Raw genomic sequence first — 7,667 nt, forward strand, 5'->3', positions numbered from 1 at the left:
AAACTTTGGTATATCATATTAAGACAATGGAATATTACTTATCTTAAAAATCAATGAGCTATAAAGCCAAAAAGACATAAAGGAAACAAATTCAGATTACTAAGTGAAAGAAGCCAATCAGAAAAGGCTACATACTGCATGTTTCCAACTATATGACACTATGGAAAAGCAATACTAGCCCTGCCAGTATGGCTCAGTGGTTGAGCATTGACCCACGAACCAGGAGCTCATGGTTCAATTCCATCAGGTCACATGTCCAAGTTCCAGGCTCTATCTCCAGTGAAGGAAGGGCGAATGCAGGAGGTAGGCAGTCAATGATTTTCTCCATCACTGATGTTACTATCTCTCTCTCCCTCTCCCTTCTTCTCTCTGAAATCAATACACACACACACACACACACACACACACACACACACACAAACACTATAATAAAAATAAAAAACTATGGAAACCATAAAAAGATCCATGATGGCCAGGGGCTAGAAGAAAGGGAATGATGGATAGGTAAAATACAGAGTATTTTCAGGGCAATAAAACTATTCTATACGATACTATAATGGTAGATAGATATTATTATACATATGTCTAAATCTATAGAACTTACGACAGGAGTGAATACTTTGGATAATAAAGATATACCATACACACTGATGGGTGAAGTTGAAATAGGGGAGTCTAGGAATAAGTGATATATGGGAAATTTCTGTATCTTATGCTCAATTTTACTGTGAACCTAAAACTGGCCTAAAAAAAATAAACTCATAAAACATTCAAAAGAATAATCAGTTATCCCCACAGTGTTGTGCACATTTCCCAACATTTTTCCAGTGACAAACAATGTAGAGAGCTCTCTAGCCTTAGGTTATAGAGATCACCAGTGCCTGTGCACTCACAGTTCTCTGGCTCTGAACTGATAGGCTCTTGCCTGAGTCATGAGACTCTGGGGTGAGACTAAGATACACTGGACTTAGGGTCTAGCTTCCCTTGGTCTCCTTGTCTCCTTTCAGGTCTTTCCATTTCCCTGGGATTCCCTGACTAGCACTTTAACCCTGGTCACCTTCATTGCTTTGATAACACTTCCAGAACATTGTTCTTGTTCTTCCCAGTCTGAGTTGTCCGCTGAAAGTCTTTATTGAACTTAGCCATTTCTAAAAGTGGACAAGTGCATTTAATTTTAAGCAGCCTTTCCTTATTTCCTTTTCTAAATTTCCTAAGAAAATAAATGAAAAATATCTGCTTATCTGCTTGAGTGTCTTTTCTCAGCATGTCTTTATTTGATAAAAATAATCACAACAACATCAACAGTGTTTGAAAGCTAGAGCTCAAGATACAAAAGAAGAGGTCATTTGACTTGACAATTGTACAAACAGAGTGGTATTCTGAATGGCTTGAACTTTTAGGTTTAGCTATCACTGCTAATTAAACTTGACTAAATTAAACCATATCATTTTCAAAGTCCCTTTGGGATGATCTCATGTTAATTCTAAGAAGAAGAACAAAAGGGTGGGGGATGAATAGAGTGGCTGAGTTTTGCAGCTGGAAGGGACTGCAGAGATTCATTGCCCAAAATTTGAACCAGGGTCTTTTACCTCATCCTAAAATAGTTCTTTATATTCACTCTGAATTGCAAATAAAGTTCACATTTGGGGCAGAAAATAAAAGTAGTGTGCAAATATCTCTTTGTTGCTCCTCTAAGCCTTAGAGTCTAAGATGTTTGTTATGCAACTCAGTCCCTCTTTTATTATATCAAGAATTTAGTCTTAAAATAGTTAATTCCAGAATCTCTTCAGTCAATCAACAAGCTTGCATCAGGAGGAGCAGTATTTCCTCTCATTTAAAATTTCAGATTCTGGGTGGGAAATATTTCCACTATGATCTCTGTTTTGCAGCTAAGAGAGAATCTCAATTCCCACACCATCTCATGTGAAAGATAAGTGGACACTCCTTGTATTGTAAGCAACATCTGGAAATCATTGTGCAACTATTATTAGCTAATCATTTGAAGATCTCTGGTAGGAAAAAGGGAGAATGCTTTCTATTATCAAACTAAGCATACTGTCCAAACCTATGGGAGCAATGGATGAGATTCTTAATAATGAGAAACAGGTTTTATTATTACTAAAGGGATATATAAGTATTCAGTTGAGCATACTTATAAATAAGGAAGCAGGTCCCCTTTCTTGCTCTCTCTTTTCCTCTCTCTTTTTCTCCTTCTCCCCCTCTCTCTTTGCAGTCCTTCTTGTTTCTAAATCAATTTATCAAAAATGAAAGTAAATTTTAATAAGTAATAATAAATATTTGAAAGTTTACAATATATTTTTCAAGTTATATAATGCTCAGTAAATAGTGTTGTGTTGGCATTAGGATTTAATTTGATTAGCAGAATAGCAGCACTCAGAAATTCAATTGGTAATGTTAAACATAAATACAATAAGATATGCTTGATAGTTTTTTACTATAAATTATAAAAGATAACTATGCTTTTGTCAATACTGTCTATTTTTTTTATTGTCTCTTGATTTTATTCATTCTTACAGTTAATAAGATTTTGCCAGAAATACAAGATTGTTGAGGTTTTGTAATTTTTCCAGTGACTCGTAAATCATAACCATCTATGTTTTGATAATGAATACCTTCATTTTTTCATATTGAATGTTGTGTTAAACTTTAAAACTTACTATTGAAGTTGCAAGTATATGATCTAAGTAGGTAAAAAAAAAGTAACAATCACAATCCATAATGTGATGGTTTGTTTCATAAATATAAGTATATCAGTCATTCTATAATTAAGGATTTCTAGACTCATTAGAATTCTTTTTACATGGGTTTTAAGATGTACAAGTAAAGTAAGTAAATGTGATAAGTGAGAAACTGCTTTTGATTTCTAAGTGGTTTACTTAGTAAAACAATTAAATTCTGAACCCCTAAATCTTCTGACATCATGAACATTTTGAATCATTGGATTAAGAACTAAAATCTAGTGGATTTTACACATTAAAACTAGAAATATTTTATCATAATAGTTTATATCTGAGGGAATAGTATTTTTTTCAACACACCGAATGTGCTGAAACACATTTCTAATATGCTGAGAACTTATATGGCCACTAGAAAATGGAAAGTAAATCAAGCTTCAAAAAGAACCAATTATTTATTAAAGAGTAGAATGTTTAGCATAATATTTATATTTATAATATTTAAAATGATTTTTAGCCAAGTAAGTTGTGCAAAAGCTAATTAATTATAACTATATTTAATTTTACCAGAAATACATTTGGAGTGAAATGAATCAGAGTAATGAATGGCCTTGGGTGATGAATGTTTTGCTGAGCAATGATTTAGGGAGGTTACCAATGGGGGAGAAGGGAGATTCCTCTGTCTACTGTTCCTAAAACTGATTGAAGGTACATGTGTGTACGCACATACAAAACAAATATATGCATGTGTGTATATGTGTGTATATGTACTTATATGTATATATGCATGTGAGCATGCATGTGGGTACATACACATTTACACACAAACCCTTATCTTTCACCTTCACTGGTGCAGATCCAAATAAAAAGTGTTTATCTTCTTCCATTGAATGATCAGGCCTTATGTTGAATTATGTATTTTTTCCCTTTAAATCTGTTTTTGACATAATTTCTTCAAATATTGTGAGAATAAGTGAACAAATTTCATTATGTCCCAGATTATTTACCCTCTTTAACACTGTCCTTTACATGATAATCTCTTAGATACTAGAATGTTTTGCCTTGGTCAAAGCTTTTCCTTGCTCTTTTTCAAATATGTTAAGGATAATTAAAATTGTAAAAGTGGCCCTGACTGGTGTGGCTCAGTGAATAAAGCATCAGTCTATGGACTGAAGGGTCCCAGGTTCGATTCTGGTCAAGGGCATGTACCTTGGTTGCGGGCACATCCCCAGTAGGGGCTGTGCAGGAGGCAGCTGATCAATGTTTCTCTCTCATCAATGTTTCTAACTCTCTGTCCCTCTCCCTTCCTCTCTGTAAAAAAAAAAAAAAATTGTAAAAGTGTACAATTTCATTATTATATAATTAGCTTCTTGTCAGGCTTCTTCTGTTTCTCTGAAAGCCAATGATATGATCTAACCTAGGTATATTGATACAACTATCCAAATGATCAAATGGTTTCTAACTGTTTGTCACTGGTACCTCAAACTTGAGTTCCTAGCTTTTATTTCTAATAACTTTTAGAATTTATTTAATTTGATGTTATAAACACTTGAACCTCATTTCTTCACAATCAGTCTCTTTTTTAGATTCCAGGACCCAATTCCAATATGAGGAAAGAATTTTCCCTCACAGCACCAAGCAATTCTTGGACACCAATTTGAAGTCTTAAGAATTTAACCTATATCTGCCAACTGGAAGATAGCATCAAATTCCACAATACATTTGGAGTGAAATGAATCAGAATAATGAATGGCCTTGGGTGATGAATGGGTTCTGTGCTACAAGACAGACCCTTCTATGCCTGAAGACAGCAATCACAAACTCAGATTATTGCCCGTGCTTCTGACTGGTTCACTGCAGTTTGGAGATTTCAAGATCCTTTCTAGGATGCCAATCACAAGACTATGTTGTTACCTGTGCTTCTGACCAACTGGCTATAAATTAGAGATTCCCATTGTCTTCTCCCCCAGATTTGATTAATTTGCTAGAGTAGCTCACAAACCTCAGAAAAAATATTTTACTTAAAAGATCAGCAGTTTAGTATAAAAAGATATAACTTCAAAACAGCCAGCTGAGAGAGATGCATAGGGCATGGTATGGGGGAAGGCATAGAGCTTCTGTGACCTTTCTAGGCACAACACCCTCCCTTCATCCCCATGTGTTCAACAGCCTGGAAACTCTGACCTCAGCCTTTATGTTTTTATGGAGGCTTCATTACATGGGCATATTTAATTAAATTATTGACCACTGCTGATGAACTCTTTCTCTAGTCCCTCTCCCCTCCCCAGTTGTCCTGTTGGTTCCCTGTTTTAATGGCAAATAAGTAAATTTAATGTTTTATCAAGTTGAAAGATGCTTATATTTAGAAGATCAGTTCCAACTGAGGTGGACAGTGAAATTTTCATGAAAAAATAGCATTTGATCTGATATTTCAAATTTACGTGGAAATTGAATGAATAGATATGAATGAAAGGCATTTTGTGTTTTTATGAATGTAAGAAAAAGACAACCAGTCTACTAAAAGAGTATAGAGGCCTGGCAAGTGTGGCTCAGGGGTCGAGCATCAACCTATGAACCAGAATGTCAGAGTTCGATTTCCACATGCCCAGTTTGTGGGCTTGAACTCCAGTAGGAGGCATGCAGGAGGCGGCCAATCAATGATTCTCTCTCATCATTGATGATTCTATATCTCTCTTCCTCCTTCTTCTTCTCTAAAAATCAATAAAAATATATATTCAAAAAAATGAGTATAGTGAGCCCTGGTCAGTGTGACTCTGTTGGTTGAGCATTGTCCAATGTGTCCAGTGCACTGAAAGGTTATTGGTTCAATTCCCTGTCAGGGCACATTCCCAGGTTGTGGGCTGGATCTCCAGTAAGGGGCATGCAGGAGACTGCCAATCAATGCTTCTCTTCACATTGATGTTTTTCTCTCTCCTTTTCCTTTCTTCTCTCCAAAAATCAATAAAAATAGTGAGATCCAAATATATTGGCAAAAAGTTAAAAAATAATTGGCAGGAAAAAATAAAACTTTGATAAGTGTCCACTTTAGTTCACTACTGAGAAAATTCAAAACATGGTTGCTTCCTATCTTCTACTATTCTAGATATTTCATGAATGCATCAGGAGCCTCTAATCCTCTTTTGATTTCATTTCTTTCACTGAAATGTTCTCTCTTCTTTGACCTTCAGTGCCAACTATACTACAAGCCATATATATTCCTTTATCATTAAGAAACACTTATATTTTAGGCAGTCACTGTGCTGGGAAAGGGCAATGCTAGAGGCAAGGGCTATGCCAAATTCTTGGAATCTATAATGTACTAAAAAATGTAAGGTTGATAATGAGATTGTTCCATTCTCAATTAGCTTGTATCTTATGGGGGAAAAACAACTAAATGTATAGAATTTCTATGTAAGCAGATTTTGTTATTATCTCAAAAGCTGCATCTTCTGTGATGTTCCCAAGCAGATGGGATGCATATAACATACTTATCTCTTTATTTTACCAATCCTGCCAACAGAAAAACTGGTGAAGCCCTTACTTTACCCTTCTCTGTCAGGTAAAATGTGTTTGTATCTTTCTACCCCTTATAACTTTAAGAAAAGGCCATATATATGTTCAGTAATACATTGGTAAACTAAGTAAGTAAATAAATAAATGAATAAATACTAGTGAACAAATAACAAACCTGGGAGGTGTGCTCAGCAGTATCAAATAATGGTGAAAATTATGGACACTGAGAATGTAGACAAGACCATTGGAATTAAAGTGACCATTGGTGGCCTTCTAGATATTAGTTTAAATAAAATGGTAGGTTCCTAAATCAGACCAAAAAGAGCTAATGACAAAGTACAATCCACCATACTATAATCTAATCATGTGTTTCTAAAAATCACTATAATATAGAAATAAGAAGAATAAATTCCATATCACTTATAGAGAAAATGGGTTGAGGATGATAGCAGTGAAAATTTAAAACAAAACAAAATAAAGTAGAAAACTTTAGGACACTAATAAAAATCTGTAGCATAATTTAACATTATTAAATAGACAGAAATATATAAATATAATGTATATTAAAATGTATATGTAGTTAAACATATATAATATATACTAAAATAAGTATGACACTTAACCTTGGAAAAGACCTAAAATTTACTTGCAGAAGTGAGCATAAGAAGGGAAGTAGCAGCTTAAGAGTTATTGCTAAGTGATGGAGTGAAGGTTATCTGAAATCGGAAAGTTGTAACAGCATATGAGGCAATATGCACACATAATGGACAGAGATACTTACAGATGTTCGTGTGTGTGTGTGTGTGTGTGTGTGTGTGTGTGTGTTGCTCTGCGACTGGTTTCAGCCAGATGCAATGGACAAAATAATGCATATGCAAACAAAAAAAATCTATGTTTTGCTCAAACTGCTCCTTAATATATCACTGTAATAGGAAAACTTTCCCATTTTCAAAACAAACATTATAGCAGATCTCATCATAAGTGGTGAGAAAGTCTGATGGCTTTGGCAGTAAAAGGAAGGGATGGGAACGGATGTTATAAGAGTATCAAGAGAGTGAGAAAGTTAGTGTTTAGAATAAGAAGAAACCAAATTAAGAACTACATGATTGATAAGGTCTTAAAATAAGCTATCTAGGGGAATTTGTGTTCTGCCAAAAACCAAAACCTGAACTATAGAAACCAAGTTCTAGTGATTGCATTTAAAAGAGGGAAGGATATGCTCAGAGACTGTATCAGGATTCTTTCTGGGGGTCCTTCAATCCCATTCTAAATTGGCTCTGTGCTATACCTCCAAGTCAAACAATTCCTATAATAGAGAGCTGTCTGTATGGAAAATATTAAAACATTTTTTTTTCAAAACTTGCTTTTAATACTCATTATGGGAATGTTTCTTTTCTTTTTTCTTTTTTTTCTTTCTTGCCCTGTGTCAAAGATGCTACATATTGACAAGTTTGGAAT

This window comes from Pipistrellus kuhlii, unplaced genomic scaffold, assembly GCF_014108245.1.
Source record: "Pipistrellus kuhlii isolate mPipKuh1 unplaced genomic scaffold, mPipKuh1.p scaffold_m20_p_2, whole genome shotgun sequence".
Lineage (NCBI taxonomy): Eukaryota > Metazoa > Chordata > Mammalia > Chiroptera > Vespertilionidae > Pipistrellus > Pipistrellus kuhlii.